The 17,417-nt window shown below is 46.6% G+C and overlaps 1 protein-coding gene across 11 annotated transcripts in view; it reads right to left on the reverse strand.

Moving 5' to 3' along the window:
- The window catches only part of DYNC1I1 (dynein cytoplasmic 1 intermediate chain 1), a 228,848-nt gene that overhangs the window by 178,856 nt on the left and 32,575 nt on the right, over positions 1-17,417 (reverse strand). For 2 of the 11 annotated variants that reach the window (XM_083578641.1, XM_083578646.1), the window contains exon 1: positions 13,713-13,991. The exons of 7 other annotated variants lie outside the window; for them this stretch is intronic. The gene's annotated coding sequence lies outside the window, so the exon portion shown is untranslated. Of the gene's footprint in view, positions 1-13,325; positions 13,444-13,712; positions 13,992-17,417 lie in introns of those variants that run through there. 2 more of the 11 variants (XM_083578642.1, XM_083578643.1) reach the window with 2 other exon arrangements.

Raw genomic sequence — 17,417 nt, forward strand, 5'->3', positions numbered from 1 at the left:
GTTTTTGGACCTATCTTTCGTTGCTTTTGCACAGTTTTTAAACTACTATCATGGTATAATTGTGAATCACATTGAGTTGCATATAAAAGGTAATTGATAGGTTAATGAATAACAGCAGCAACACCTGGAATTTGAAAGGTCAACTGAATGATTTTTCACCAGACCACCTTCTGAGCTGCTTGTTTTGCCCTGATTAAGGCCATGAAAAGCTAAGGGTATGTTCAAATAACTGCTTACTCAGCATCCAGAGCGCTTGCACTGATAATTCTTGAAGCTGCACTCACATGATGTCAGATGCAATCCATATCAATCCCGAAGTTTCTTGGCAAATTCTGCTGTTCGATGCATTTTTCTCAAACCAGCTTCACTCCAATTAGAAAACCGGATGTAGAGTGAGTGGTAATGTGAACACTCCCTAACAGCCATCACTCAGGCCCACATGAGCACACAAGGGCAGACAACAGTTTGATGAATAGGAGTTCTGGCAGCCAGGGTTATGGGGCAGAAAAACCCAAAGGACTGTGGGTGTTGGGTGGTGATTCCTGCCCCTCTCTGATGTGAACAACTCCGTGCAAATGTGACTTGAAAAGCAGCAGGGGGAAATCACCCTGCTATGTTTCAAGCCACTATTGTGAACATACTCTTTAAATTCACTTTCCACACCCCAACAAGGTTCTCTCACCCAGAACCAAAAAACAACCACTGAATTCTGATTCCTATTAACCATTGTTAACTAATAGAAGCCAGTTTGGGGCATACATGGCTCCTTACATCAAAGGGCCTTCTCTCCTGGGAGCAACTCCTGCGCCTTAATTGTGGTCAAATTCTCATCAGCATTAATTTGAGCAAAACTTTTGGTTCTGAATAACTATTCTTCCCCCCCCCCAGCCTAAGATCTGAAACCCACCCCAATCTGTGGTTTAGGGTATACCGTGGTTAGCCTAAATCACCATTAACATCACACAGATGATTAACTACTTTATCGGTTAAAAGGGAAGAAGGGAAATTGGATTCAGGGTAGGGAAGGTTGAAGAGAGGGAACAGTAAAATCAATGTGAGAACTGTTACAGAGGGTCAGGTAATGGCATCATTATGGGTACAAAAGCACTGCTGAGCGAAGATTGCCCTCAGAAGCATTGAGGAAACTCAGGGCTACAACCAATTATACTCTCTTTTTAGTTTTGCATTATGCCTCACTGCTCAATTACACTAGCAGAGCTCTGACTCAATCAATGCTAATGCCGCATCCATGTTGCTAAGGGCCCTTTCTGTAATGGGTGCAAAAAGGGATTTTAAAAGGGTGACAAGGCTACATTGACAGGAAATCCGATATGCCCAATGTAACTATGAAAAATGCATTTCTTCCTCGTCCTCATTTTCTCTTTAATTTTCAACATATTACAATCATCATACAAACAAAATATTCCACCCTGACCCATTTCTCCTACGTTGCCCTGTGTTTACGAGACATCACTTTCATACTCCTCAACATTTCTCAGATGAAATAGAGACATTCTCTTCTACATCAGGAAAAGAAAAAAATGTGTGAGGGAAGGGATCCTGTGCAACACCTTCAGCAGATAAATGAAATAAAAAAATTAGCTGGAAGATGACTTAATAATAATAATAATGGAAACTGAGAATGATCAGGAACAGTTCAATAGTAAATCCTATTGAACTCATTGGGTCTTAGTTCTGAGTAGAGTGTGAAAGGCTCAGTTTCCAATAAAGGAATAAACACTCCATGCATTTCCTAAAAATTGGCTGGCTGCTGAAGCATCGCAATTAAAGAATTTAAAGAATTTAAAGGTTACATTTTCCTTCAAAATTATAGCAAGAGATTTGTATGCCAGCGTCAACATTTCCTTCATTTCGTGCAGGTATTTTATTTTCAGTATAAACAGGACTCTGTTTTTGTACCACTTGTTCTCCGAGATGTGGAGAGGAAGAAAAAAGGAAAACTGGGACATTCTGGGATCAAATCAGAAACCGGGATGGCTTCTGTAATTCCAGGACTGTCCTTGGAGAATTGGACACTACACTTGAAGAGTACAGTGGTACCTCGGGTTAAGAACTTAATTCGTTCTGGAGGTCCGTTCTTAACCTGAAACTGTTCTTAACCTGAGGTAACACTTTAGCTAATGGGACCTCTTGCTGCCACCGTGCGATTTCTGTTCTCATCCTGAAGCAAAGTTCTTAACCCGCGGGTACCACTGTATGCACTTTCTTCCATGCACTAGATCTGCTGCTACACTTTTTAAACAGTGCAGGCAACTTTGCAGGAGGATATTTCCAAAGACACATCCGCAGTTGGGTTCTGTCACTTGCAGTGCTGTCACAAGTGTCTCATAGCTTTAGGGGTATGGTGTCATTCCCAGTGACACCAGTGTGTGTGCATGTGCGCGCACATGCATGTGCAAGCAGAGAGAAGGTGTAGTTCTTGACTGTGTTGTCGAACTATAACGCCACTTGCTTGCCTGGTGGAGACAGGTACAGGTAGGAACCTCTGACTTTTGCATGGCTGGACTATAGCCTACTGAACCTAAGAGTCACATCCACTGCCCCATAAGATAGTCCACAAGGAATGCAACCCACAGGCTGACAAAGGATCCCCACCCTTGTTTTAGGCTGTGTACATTTAAAGACTCCCTGGAAAAGACCCTGAGGTTGGGAAAGATGGGGCACAAGGAGAAGGGGACGACAGAGGACGAGGTGGTTGGACAGTGTTCTCGAAGCTACCAGCATGAGTTTGACCAAACTGCAGGAGGCAGTGGAAGACAGGCGTGCCTGGCGTGCTCTGGTCCATGGGGTCACGAAGAGTCGGACACGACTAAACGACTAAACAACAACAACATTTAAAGCACATGGCTCCACCTCTCAAAGAATCTTGGAAACTGTATGTCAGAGCTACCCTAGGTCCCAGCTCACAAAGGACCAACGCTGCTTCGTTGTTAAGTATAAAAGTCTTTATTGAAGTTCAGTTTCACTTCCAGAGCCGCAGCGCGCAGCTCCACGTCTCAAGTGTCAGACCGCTGATGCTCCGTCTGAGTCTCCTCCCCCTTGACACCAATTTAAGATTCTAGCCTTGCTCCACCTTCTCCGCTGCTCCTTCCTCCTCTGGGTCCGCCTGCCCGCCAGGGTTCCGCCCTTTCTAGCCTCTTCTCCCGCTGATTCCCCTGAGCCTTCTCCCTCCCTCCGGCGGGCTTTAGGAGCTGGTTCCCCATCCGGGTCTCCTGCTGTTCCGCGCGCCTGCACATTTGAACTTGGCGCGCGCGCCCAGCCAGCAGCTTTCCTCCTGACCGTTCCACTGCTGCTGTCACTGCTTCCCCCTTCGGGGGGGCTAGCTGCAACTGACCTCCCCTCCGTTGGAGGCGTGGTCAGCCCTGACTCCCTCTCTAGAGGAGACACTGCCCCTGACACATGTGACTCTTCCCCCCCACTACGCTCTGGTGGGGAAACTGGTCCCGATCCTCCACTGCTGCTTTGGGGTTCCCCTCTGGCTCCTTGTTTCTGGTGCGTCCCCCCTGGGACCCCCCTTGCCCTGACCATCGGCGCCCCCTTCTGGGAATCTTCTGATTCGCTGGAGAAGCTCATGGAATCTCTCGGGCCACTGTCATACTCCCCTACGCTGCCCTCGGATTCTTCCCCTTCGCTCTCCCAATCCTCTCTCCCCAGTGCTCCTGCTCCTGATTCCCTGACACTGTAGTTTAAGAGTGCTGAGAATTATAGCTTTGTGCAGGGTAAACTACGCCTCCCAGGATTCATTGTGGAAAGTAATGTGCTTTAAATGTGTGGTGAGCACTCAGCCTTTGTTACTCAATTGGCTGTGATTCTAAATGGCAGCATGAAGTTGCTGTTTGGAATGCAGTCTGTGGTTTTAGAGTATTTACACAAAACTACTATGTAGTATCAGCCAGACTCTGCGCTTCCCTCCCTCCACCTCCTCATTAGTAATGTGATCTGCCTTCCTCCATAGACGGAGAATAGATGGGAAAGAATGGCACAGTTTTCCCACAGGCCGTCTCAGCACAAATGCACAGTGACATCACTCTTTTTGTCCTCCACACAATGCCATTCTGTCTCGTCAGCACAACTGTTGATTCCTACAACTCAGAAGACAGTGAAAGGGTGACACACAGCATTTGTGGACATTTGCCAAATAGAAGAATAGGCCATTTCATCATCATTAAAACGCTGTAGTGTTTGTAAGGATTTCGGATCATTTGGTTCAAAAAGTTTGAAAATGTTAATAGTGTTTGTTTTTTTAATGAGCTCCCAGCAGAGCTAATGGGTTGCGCCCAATGGGTGTGCCGTCCATTCATGGAAGAGTCTTTGATCTGGTGGTGGCTTCTGTGAATGGAAGGGAGATGATTTTTGCCAAGCCCCTTTCGCCTATGCCACCTTCCATGTTGTTCCAGAGGAACCCCCATTATAGGAACTTGTGAAGAGACTGGCTAGATCTGACCAAAGGCCAGTCTAATCCAGCATCCTGATCAATCAATCGATCATTTTATTTGCATGCTGCCCTTCCTAAGTTAAAACCATGCTCAGGATGGCAGACAACAAATATATGTTAACTACAAACATAGCAAAAGTAGTCATAAGCAATAAACAAAACACCAAAATGTACACAACCAAACTGAAAAAATTTCACATTAATCGTAAGATACCAAATAAAGGTGCAAAAAATTAACAACAAGCATTTTGCCCTCCAGCGAAAACCCCTAAGCAATATCTCAGCTCAAGATTCTGTTTGGCATCCTCAGCTTCTGCAGCTGGAGTCAGTCCAGGCCCCGCCCTCCCAGGCCAGGTGGGAAAAGCCTGCAAGGCAAGGAGCAGGTCTTCTAGGAATCACAGCCAAGATGGTCTATCACTTCTTCAGCAGCCTCAGTTTTTCTCATGGTGGCCAATCTGATAAGAAGCCCTCAAGCAGGGCATGAGCGCAACAGCACTCTCTCCACTTGTGGATCCCGGAAACTGGTATTCAGAAGCATACTTGTTCCTTCTAGAGGAGAGTTGGGGGAGTGGGGAGGTGCAGGGAAAGGGGCAAAATAATTATACTTCTAGAAATATGGTAACCCTACTCCCTCACCCTTCCTCTGATGGCGCATCTAAGAGCCATCTGTGAAGGAAAAGATGCAATTCAATGGTTTATGGTTATGTTTCCTCAGGATGAAGTGGATTGGTGCTGTGATGTGTGACTTTCAGAAATGTTCCATGGTGAGCAGCAAGTGCTCATAGCTGGAAGGTCCCAAAACGTTTGAAATTGGGACTGGAAAATTATATTCTGCTGTCATTGCAACAAAAGAATAAATATGATGCTCTTTTGCTGTAGAACAGTTTGCTGTCTATAGTTTTATACTGTGAAGTTTCTTAATTAAGAACAAATAAAAATCTCAGTTAAACCAATGCAATAAATGCCTGGAGTACTGTGTCCAGTTCTGGGTGCCACAGTTTAAGAAGGATATTGACAAGCTAGAACACGTGCAGAGGAGGGTGACCAAGGTGATCAGGGGTCTAGAAGCCAAGGCTTATGAGGAACAGCTGAAGGAGCTGGGTATGTTTAGTCTGGAAAAGAGGAGACTGAGAGAAGCTGTGATAGCCATTTTCAAATACCTAAAGGTCTGCCACATGGATGATGAAGCAAGCTTGTGGTCTCCTCTCTAGAGAGGATTTGAACCAATGGATTAAAGTTACAAGACGGGAGATTCCGACTAAGCATCAGAAAGAACTTTCTGACCGTAAGAGCTGTACGATAGTAAAACAGACTCCCTTAGGAGGTTGTAGATGACCATCTGTCATATATGATCTCGTTAAGATTCCTGGATTGCAGGGGGTTGAACTGGATGGTCACTTCCAACTCTACAATTCTATGAATGCAGCCATAGTGGGACCTGCAACAAAATGCTGCACTGTGCCATATTCCTGTTCAGGGTTCCAGTCAGCCTGTCATGCCCTTTTCCAGTATACTCCATTCTATTCACCATCTCCGTGGAAATCCATTAATCTCCTTGCCCCCAACCAAAAGTAAGCATGCCATGCCTCTGGACATATTCAGTCCTCAATAGGCCATTTCTGAGTGCACTCCCTTTGTTTGTTTTTCCTAAGGATGTTTTATATCTCTGCAGGGGGTCATCATCCCCACCAACCAAATATCCTGTTGTTACTTCCTTCTTCTGTTTGGGTCGTGCCATTTTGACCAGAAAAGGGATTCAGACTCAGAAAATGAGTTTGCTATTAGTGTATAAAGATTCCATAGATACCGTAATTCACAATTCAGAATGTTACCTATCTCTCTTTCTTTACCTTGTTTAGACAATGCAAAAATTGCAGATGTTGCAGTTTAGAAAATCAATAACAGTTTCATAGTTGTCCCAGTTAACAACTGACCTGGTAACCTCATTGATCCCTGCAGTGATGGCCTAAATGTACAATGCAGGCCCACTATGGGGAAACTGAATGCGTCATCTGTCTGTTCAATGCAGGCTTTGTTAACAGAGACACAGAAAACGTTCTAGGAAGGTTGAAGTTAGGAAGACCCATCCCCTTCTTGCATGTACTTCTCAGATTATATTTTGTAAACATGTTTTTAAATGAATGCTATCTAAATAAAATCAGTTATAATGTTGGATAGGGGGGACGATGCAAAGGAAAGCATAAAGCTGACTAAAGGAGGTAAAGTACCCCTGACAGTTGTGAGACACGCGTGGCGCTGTGGGCTAAACCACAGAGCCTAGGACTTGCTGATCAGAAGATTGGCGGTTCAAATCCGTGCGACGGGGTGAGCTCCTATTGCTTGGTCCCTGCTCCTGCTAACCTAGCAGTTCGAAAGCATGTCAAAGTGCAAGTAGATAAACAAGTACTGCTCTGGCGGGAAGGTAAACAGTGTTTCTGTGAGCTGCTCTGGTTCGCCAGAAGCGGATTAGTCATGCTGGCCACATGATCCGGAAGCTGTACGCCAGCTCCCTCGGCCAATAAAGCGAGATGAGCGCCGCAACCCCAGAGTTGACCATGACTGGACCTAATGGTCAGGGGTCCCTTTACCTTTACCCCTGACAGTTAAGTCCAGTCGCAAACGACTCTGGGGTTACAGCGCTCCAGTGGCGTAGCGTGGGGGGTGCAGGGGGGCCAGACGCACCGGGCGCAACATCTGGGGGTTAGGGTTAGGGGGCGCAAATCCACGGGTTAGGGAGCGCAAATTACTTGCCTTGCCCCGGGTGCTGACAACCCACACTACGCCACTGCAGCGCTCATCTCACTTTACTGGCCGAGGGAGCTGACGTTTGTCCACAGACAGTCTTTCCGGGACATGTGGCCAGCATGACTAAGCCACTTCTGGCGAACCAGAGCAGCGCACAGAAATGCCATTTACCTTCCTGCCGGAGCGGTACCTATTTATCTACTTGCACTTTGACGTGCTTTTGAACTGCTAGGTTGGCAGGAGCAGGGACCAAGCAATGGGAGCTCACCTCGTCACGGGGATTCGAACCACCGACTTTCCGTTTGGCAAGCCCAAGGCTCAGTGGTTTACAGCACAGCGCCACCCATGTTCCATTAAGCTGACTACTGGCATTATAATCTGCTCCTCTCCCCACCCCCAAAAATGACATGGAATCTTTGTCACACTGCTTTGAGTGGAATGTATTTCCATGTTTTAGGATCATGAGTATTAAAACTAGGCTGTTGGCAACAAAGGTTTTAGAACAAACTGCAAATTGAATATGCTTGATGTTAGTGGAAACAGTAATGGGTACCAAGATAATTTGGGGAAAGGATTTGGGGGAAGAAAAAGCAGCAGAAAGCCAGTGAGATCTGTGGTCAGCATACAATTGGAAGAATGCTGTGGAAATGTTGCACAGATGGAACTATGTACAGCTAAGTCTGTCTCCCCAAACTGTTGGAAAGGATGTGGGGGAAAGGAACTGATGTGCACTTTGGGAAGCAATGGCCACAAACAGAGAGGTATTGGAATAAAGTACTATGATAAATATCTAGAATTGTTGGACAAATGATAAGGAAAACTCCCAAACTACTTTTTGTGTTTGAAGAAGACATTACAAAAGTAAGATTCAAAGAGCTTGCATGCTTTACGTTGCCTGCAGTTAGGCTTTTCTTAATCAAAAACATGGGAAAGTCCTGTAGAGTTGTCCACAGATTGTTATTGGTATAATAAGCATCAGAAACCAACAGTAATAAAGCAGCTGATTCATCAGATATTTGTGATCACAGGGCTAGTGAAACCGGAATTGTATTTCACTGTAGGGGATAATTTTATTTCCTACACTATATAAAAAACTCAAGACCCTGCCCCTGGAAATACTCTTAGTAAGCAAGGTCATAAACAGACATTATGAAGAATGGTTTCATTTATTGGGCAGTACTTGTGGGGTCTTCATTATAATCTGCAGTTCTTGGTGTCAGCAATAAGGGGCTGGAACAGTATATTCTATTCTCATTGTAACCAAAGGGGGGGAAATGTTATTTTGCTGTGGAACAATTTGCTGTTTATAGTTTTATACTGTGAAGTTTCTTACTTAGGAACGAAAAAACAAACTGCATGAGAGCAACAGCTGGACCCAGCACAAGGGAAAGTATAAATTATGACAAGCAACCTGTCCTGATTTAGGGACACACTGTATCTCAAGATTCCGTAGCCTCCTCTGCCCAGGAACTGAAATGAACGTACACAACGCAGTGTTGTGATGTCATCAAAATTTAACAATAGTCAAATTGAGATTAAATATTGTTCCACCCCCCAAATTGTACAGATCAATTAAACTCCATAGTGTGTTCATCAAATCTTCTGCAGGTTAATCAAGATAGCCTTCCCTGTTTTCCAGCTACAGAGATGATCATATGGAAAGATGTATTCTCGTGTTTCAGGGAAATTCATTTTATGGTTCCAGAACTAAGCAACATATTATCTGAAAGATCTGAAGCAGCATTACACAGAAGTAGAAATGGAAATGTGCAACATCATGGAACAAGAAAAATTGGCAGTTATGATCTGATGGCATGCTGGGATTCATTATGAACACTGAAGATCTTTACAAAGCAAACCTTTTAAGTGCCTGTGTTCAATAGGGCGCACTCCAAAGCAAGTGTGCACAAGATTACAACCTAAATTTGCACAGTTCCAGGTAGCTTAGTTGATAATTTGGACCACACCATAGACTTATTAATTGCAGTCATGTTGAAGTCACTGCCATTATTGTCACTAGCAGGAACAATTTCTGGAGAACTTTAAATATTGTTCCAGCAACTATTATCTCAGACAAGCACATCAAGTGGAGTTAATGGTTTTCTGAAACTGATCTATCCCATTGATTTTATGATGTAAAATGTGCAAAAAAATATTGAGACCTCAGCATGCAATTCATAATGGGGAATTGTTACTGAGTAGATTTCTGAAATGGAGACTTGCATAAAATGTTCCTCACATAAGATTTCCCATGCAGACAGCAGCTGAGTTAACAATTTATATAAATTTATAAATACATATTTTATATAAATTTAATAAATAGTAATGCTAATATGTCATGCTAAATCGTGGTTTAGTGTAACAATTGTGTAGAGGAACAAGCTGCTGCAACCCTTCAACTTGTGTGTGACCCCCATTCCTATTCCTATTCCTATTCCCATGTGTCCGGAGCAAGAATGCTCAGCCATGATTTGTCATGACAGCTGACCATTTGATCCACGATTATTGACCCTGTTGTGACGGATGCACTGTTCACCTGAAGAGCACCGCCGTTTTAGTTTAATCAGATGTTCAAGACCACTTTCCATTTTCAAGTAACTTATGCAGCTTGAGACAGTCTAGTTTTCTTAATTTTAATTGAGAAGAGGACAAAGAGGAACCAAATCAAGCAATTTCTCAGGCTAATTCGCATAATCACATTTCTACTATCAAATGATGCCTTGGCTGCAGGGTTTTGTTGTGGGGGTGAACAATCTGAGACCCATGTATTTTGTGGCTGGCCTCACAACTCCTACTCAAAACTGAAATAATGGGGGGTTTTTAAACAAAACTTTGCTTGTAGCGCAACTGAATGCACTGCAAGGCACAATGCTGATGAGATCCAATCAGATCCACTCTCTATCTTAGTTTCCCAGATTCTCATATATATGCAAATATTATGCAAATTGGGATGTAGACCAGTACCTCCCATTATTCCTGACCATTGGACGTGCTGGCTGGGACTGATGAGAGTTGGAGTCTAACAACATATGCAGGGCACAGGTTCCCCAGCACTGCTTTTAGGCACCCAGCAATCAACCTGACTTAGTCACATCCACAGAATGGAAGATGACAGGATCCTAAAGGACAAGGAGTTGGCTTCAGGCACCAGACCCACTGGCAGGCCAACTCTTCTTATAAAGATGTCTGCAAACATAACATGAAGGCTGACAACCCCATCATGCGGGAATCCTTTGCAGTTGACCACTGCGCCTAGAGACAGTCAGGTCATGCATCCATAGCATTGACCAGAGGAATGACCGCTAGGGGAGCGCAGAGAGGAGAAACACCATGGCAGCACGGCCAGACGCCTTTATCTGCCCCAGCTGCAAGAAAACATCTCTCCCACATCGGTCTCTACAGCCACAGCAGGTGCTGCAACCTTCCAATAATTTGACCCCACCGCAAAGGTGCGCTCCTCCATTGTCTCCCGAGACAGATGGGTGCGAACAACAGTAATCGACCTGCAAGATTGGCCTTAGCTAGTTCTGAAAGGACAGCTCTATAACCAAGAATGCAGTTGCTGCCTCTATGTTTCAAAGAAGGCAATGGCAGTGCTCGCACATCACAACAAGCAAGGATTTCTGGCTCATTAGGTCTTAGCATGAGCAAGCACAATGCTTGTGCATTCGGCCCAATTTATCCTGCTTTGCTGCACTCCTGGCACATGTTTCATCAGGTCCTCAAGCATAAAAAGCTTTTAGTTGATCAAAATAAACCAGTGTTTATCACAGGAACCACATGCAACTGCATAACCCTCAAGCAGTTTTAAGGGTTAGATGGGAGTGTTGCTGTGTGCATGGCCTCTTTGCATTAATGTTACCTGATCCTCTGGTACCCCAAGCCCAGGTAAAGGCCACTGCTACCTAAAACCAGCTCCAGAGAGTGGGTGCCAGAGCTTTCCCTGGCCTGCTTTCACTCTTTGAGGATCAACAGCCAAATCTGCCCCAAATCCAGAGTCCTTCTATGTTTCCAGGAGGTCTGTTAGAATAACACAAATGAGACCTACACCAAAACAATGTAGAATGCGCCTGTTCAGGATTCCAGCCAGTCATGCCCTTGTCCAGGATACTCCATTCCTCTCTCTCTCTCTCTCTCTCTCTCACACACACACACACACACACACACACAATCGCTGTCATCAGTCAATCAGTCTTTTGCTATCATGGACCACTTTGTGGGTCAGCCTCTCCTCTTAGGGGTTACGAAGCAAGTCAGACCATTGATTCAAGTAGCTCAGTATTGCATACTCTGCCTGGCAGCAGCTTTCCAGGGTTTCCAACAAGGCCGTGCTCTTAGTGCTACCTTGGAGATGCCAGGGATTGAACCTGGGACGTCTGCATGCAGAACAGATGCTCTTCCCCTGTGTTTTGTGTGTGTTTATTTTGTACTTCGGCAAACCTTGGACTTCTGCAAGCCTGGCAATATTCCTTTTGCAAGTGGATCATTCCATTTTGGCTACATAGTGATCCACCCTCAATAGACTGAGTTTGCTACTTTTTCAAAGCTAAAACTTCCAACCCATCTCTCAATTAAAGACTCCAGGGTGGATTGCACTATACAGCTTGCAATGACCCTTGCACTGTGTTTCCAAAGCGCCTGACACCCAGCTGGTTGTTGCCCATTTAGAAAACACTGTGCTTTGACACCTGTCAATCATTTGATGTCACTATGATGCCAGATGATTGACTGATGGATTGTCCCACCCACCTGTTAAAGTTGGCCCACAGGGGTGGGGGGCAGAGATAAAAACCTGCCTCCTGCCTGAAACCGATAAAGGTTTCTCATCCTTGCTATAAGCCATAAAACATACAACCCCAGTTTCAAAGGAGTAGCAGATTTCAAAATGCCAGGATTAAAACTGCATACTTCAACGTAACTATAGATCTATAGCTATGCAACTATAAGTATATGCAATATTGATCCTGACATGTAGTCTGAGCAGTGCAGTGAGGCCAGTAAGAAGAATGACTGTGCAATCAAAGGATAGTTGCATGACTTGAGGGGTAGGATTTTCAAGCCCATAATACTGGGCAGCTAGCCTGACCCTCTATTGTTGGACTCCTGTCCGCCCCAGGCAGCATGGCCAAAGGTCATGGGGTGATGGGAGTTATAGTTCAGCAATATCTGGATGATCACTGGTCCCCCCCCCCTTGCCTTACTGACGTTAGACAAGATGCACCTTATTCAATTCTTTCCATCAAATGCTACAGGCCATAAGTCCTGTTCTTTCCAGATATTTTTTTCTGGAAGGGGAGGCCACAGGATAACATTTAAATGCCTCAAATGGTCTCCATCACCCTAACTGTATCTTTTGAATCCAAGACAGGAGTCATGCTGGCCTTGGGAGGAAATTCTACTTGGGCTTACTTCCAAGCAGACACACACAGGGCTGCTCTTTTCCAAGCTTAGAATGTATGACAAACATCTGAATAGGCTTCTAATGGTTAAATGAGTTTTTACGTTAGCTTGTTAGGTTAAAAGCTTTGGGCTTCTAAGAAGCTAAAAACATTATCCGTGACCAAGGCTGTAATGTTATCCCTGGAAGGAAGATCCATTGGACTCAATGGGTTTCACACCCGATAAAAGGAATCAGAAGTAGATGTGTATAGACTTGCACTGGGAAACTTGCTAATGGAAAAAAATGGCCTCTCACTCACAGATTCATCATCTTTGGAATTTTATTATCAAACTCTGTATTGTTGTTGCATCCTGCTTACTTGGTGGGTCACCCATCTGACTTGTTTGGGGGTGTTTTCTCTCCCCCCCCACCCCCAGTGTCTATATTTTAATTTCCTGGTTCCTTTAACCCCTTCAGAACGCCAAACCAAGGCGTTCCCAAAATAGCAGCACTTCCATTTTCCTCTCTCAGCAGCACAGCAGGTATTTGGTTTTGGGAAACACAAAAAATATGGAGGTTTTCTTTTTCTTTTTCTTTTTTGCTGTGAAGCTGAGGCACTGCACATTTCAAAGCAGTGACAAATCCGATAAAATCCTCATCTTCCCGCGGGGGGAATTAGAATAGCCATCTTGTCCCGAGTCCCTCCCGCCAGTATAGGCTGCATCCCAGCAGAATAAGACCAACCTAAGGATGCCTCAGCCCTCGGATGACATATTTCTCTCCTGAAAGGGGGCAGTTAGCAGCGCCTCCTGAAGACTTTGGGTGCGCTCCTGGGAATTAAAATCCACACTATTTTGCGATCTGCTCCTATCGGAAAAAAATAAAAAATAAACCCCGCAATACTCTAATAACTCCCGCCCACCAAGCCTTGCCAGCTGGTGCTCCTGGAACTAGACTGAAGCCCAGACCTGCCGATGGAGGGGAAGTCTCGGGTTGCACGGGAGAAGCCGAGAGGGAGGGAACGGGGGTGCGATCTAGCTGCAGCATCTCTCCCCCCGTTGCTTGAAGGGCAGGAGAGCGCCTGGCATCACCACCCACAGAGACCCACGCGCACCCGGCTCAGCATTTTACCTTGGCACGGTAATCCTAGCCTGGACGTGCAGCCTTCCCCCGAGGAAGGCGAGACGCTGGAGAGAGAGGCTGCGTCCCGGGCGGCTCCAGCTGCCCGGGGAGATGAGGAGGAGGAGGAGGATGAAGCTGCTGCTGCTGCGGCTTCGCGGCGTGAGATCTGGCGGTGCTGTTGCTGCTGCTGCTGCCGCGGAGAGAAATGTGCTGCCTCACGCCGGCCTGGCTGGCTCCGCCCAGCAACCGCCGCCGCCGCCGCTTCCCTCCAGTCTGGGCCCTGGCACTGACATCTCCCCGGCCCGCCCCCTGCAGACTCTCGCCGTCCCCGCACTCCGCCCTAGGCCAGCGGGGAAGCGGCAGCTCAGAGCATGTGCTTGGCGTGCAGAAGGGCCCAGATCTAACTCCTGGCATCGCAGAGAAGGCTGGGAATGCCCCCTGTATGAAGCCCTGGAGAGTTGCTGCCAGTCCGTGTAGGCAGCACTAAGGTCAGACTTAAAGGTAAAGGGACCCCTGACCATTAGGTCCAGTCGTGACCGACTCTGGGGTTGCGGCACTCATCTTGCTTTATTGGCCAAGGGAGTCAGCGTACAGCTTCCGGGTCATGTGGCCAGCATGACTAAGCCGCTTCTGGCAAACCAGAGCAGCACACGGAAACGCCGTTTACCTTCCCGCCGGAGTGGTACCTATTTATCTACTTGCACTTTGACGTGCTTTCGAACTGCTAGGTTGGCAGGAGCAGGGACCGAGCAACAGGAGCTCACCCCGTCGCGGGGATTCGAACCGCCAACCTTTTGATCGGCAAGCCCTAGGCTCTTTGGTTTAACCCACAGTGCTACCCGGGTCCCAAAGGTCAGACTTAGGTATACAGTAAAGCAGCTTCCTATGTTCCGTTTGGGCCTAAGGCTAGGGGAGCAGGGGTGCCAACTCGATTAAAAGATTGGTGGGCAGGTAAGCCCAGGTGCATGACATGGCGCACGCACACCATTTGAATGACAATGTCCCTCAACTTGGGGGGGCTTGCCCCCTCAAATATTTCATGGGTGGGGGGAGAGGAGAGATTGTTGGCAGCAGGCGCCTGCTGGGAACCAACACGCACAGAAGCAAGCGTGAGAGTTTTGCGGCACCTTGTTAAAGAGCTACAGATTTATTATGAGGTAAATTGATTTCGTGGCATAAGAATCTGAGGAGTGTGAAGTGTTATCGTCTGTTGTTGGCAAATAGTATTTACCAGGCGAGGAGAGAGTGTCATGCACCTGGCAAAGTCTGATTTCTGCTCCACCGAAACAGATGCCATGGAAAAGTCTGATCTTCAGGGTGCCACAGAACACATCTTGTGTGTGTGTTTGCAGTTGCTGAACTGTACTAGCTCTGGCAGTAGTTAAACATAATATGGAAGGCAGCCAGTTGAAGCTAACTGGCCTTACCCTACAACCTCCATTTATTCCTGCCTCCCCATGCCAATCCCATTTGGTGGTGAGTGCTCCTTTATTTCCAATTGGAGATTTACCACATTGCCCCTTGACTGACAGTGGCACTGCTGCCATTTATAAGGGTAGGGCATTGGTGAGTTCAGGTCTGTGCCCACATACACATCTGGCCCTCCATTGGATGTGTTTGTGCAGCCCTAACCTTGCTGCTGTCCTGCCCTGCCTGATAAGCACCAGTGTCAAGGGGGTGAGCACACAGCACCATGCCAGCTGCTCCTGAATTATTCTCAAGGTGGCTTGCGACAGGCTGCAATGAGACCCCAAACCCAGGAAACCCAGCATTGTTGCAGCCTTCCTGGGCTGCGGCAGGGCAGGGTGGCAGTAATGGCAGGGCTGCTGTGCAGACAGCTCAACTGAAGTCAAGGGTGACCTACTGCATTTCACCGCCTGAACTGAAATGGGAAGGTACCAACCACCCTCGTGTTGCCACCACCACCCTCTGTTTACTGGGGTTGTGCAGCTGCAGCTTCCAAGTTCCTGTGAGATCTCGTGAGAGCCCTGCGTCCAATCACACAGAGGCTTCGTGAGATTTTGCTGGCGTCTCAGGAAGGCTGCACAAGGCCTCCACAAGATCTTGCCAGAACCTAGAAGCCGCCACTGCCACTGTTCCTTGCTTCCCCCATGGTGGTGGTGGGCACCTGCAGAGGCGTCCCTTGCATTCCGCCACCTGAGGCGTCTCTCTCAGTCTGCCTCATGAATGGGCCAGCCCTGCTGAAGCAACACTAGTATTAGAAAGCTGACTCACTTCCCCACATGAGTCACTGCTGCTTTGCAGTCCCATTGTCACAGTCTGGTTCACGGGCGATCAAAGTTCCGGCTGGGGACGTCGGGACTGGGGGCAAGATGGCTGGGTGGGAGCAGGAACGGAGTCCAGAAGCCAGGAGTCAGGAAGCCAAAAGTCCGAGGGGCAGAGAGCTGGGACTCAAGAAGCCAAGGGTCCGGGGGTCAAGAAGCAAGGAGTCACGAAGGCAGAGGTCTGAGGAGCAAGGAGTCAAGGAACCAAACGCAGCAAGGCAGGGAACGTGTTGCTGTGGCAAAGAGCTGAAGGGAAATGCTGACCTTATATCCCTTAGCAGCTCTTGCCACCAGGTGCTGTGAGTTACCAATCAGCCTCACCTGTGAGGCCGCGCCTTGCCTCTTCAGAACAAACTTAGGAAGGCCCCAGGCCTGGTCACAGGGCCTGGCTCCTGCATGCACACCTGACACCCATGGTGCCTTGCAGCTTGAGATGAGTGTTCTTTCTGGCAGGAAGAGGAGAAGCAAAGCTCCTTCTTGGCTAAGGGATGGGCCAGGCTGCTTCTCTCCCCCTTCCCATTCTGCTCCTTCAGGGAGGCAGGAGGTACAGCCTCTCAGGACACCCTTGGTCCCCAGGCCAACAGTGGAGGCTGGAATGTGCTTCCCTTCTGTTCTGCATTCCCAATGGCAATTCAGACACACACACACACACACGTAACCATTTGTGCTGTTGTTTTACAAACTCATTTTCAATGGCAGGTTGCCTTGCTCTGAATTGCAGCAGACAGATTTAGGCCACACTTTAAAAGGTAAATAATGTTACAAACATCAATAATGGAACAGGTGTGTCATTCAGTTGCCATGAGCCTGTTTTTCAAGAGGAAAATAACTTGACACAATCCTTTGTCAAGGATGTTTCCTTGATGGCAATTAGTCAGGAGTGACATGATTGTGATTAGCGATATTAATCTGTGATGCAAAACTGGTTGCAAAGTATTGTTGCCATGCTTGATATTCCAGCCCTAGGGAAAAAATTAATGTGGTAGATAACAGTAGAAGAGGAAAAGTGAACTCTCATTGAAAGTGTGCAAAGATTTAAATAATAATAATTTCAAGGCTGAGAGAAATGGTAAGAGCAGTATCAACCCCTGTCAGATCTCTCTCTATAATTAAATATGTGACCTGCAATTAGATAAAAATCCACTACTGAGCATAAGCTAGACATTATTTTAGGGGATAATATCTGCCAAGTAGCACTGGTTTGGTTGCTTGGAAATTCCTGGTAAGATATGCTCCAAATGTTTCTGCTTACCAAGGACATGGTCATAAATTCATGCACACCGAGTACTTAAGGCTTCATATTGTGAACAGCCCATCACTTCACAGACTGCAGAGGAGTACTTTGAACTAGACTTGTGTGTTGGATTTGAACAAATCCTGAAAAATTGATGCAGGGTGCTTCAAGGAGATTTGGGACTTCTACATGGCA

This window comes from Podarcis filfolensis, assembly GCF_964270895.1.
Source record: "Podarcis filfolensis genome assembly, chromosome: 12".
NCBI classification, from domain to species: Eukaryota; Metazoa; Chordata; class Lepidosauria; order Squamata; family Lacertidae; genus Podarcis; species Podarcis filfolensis.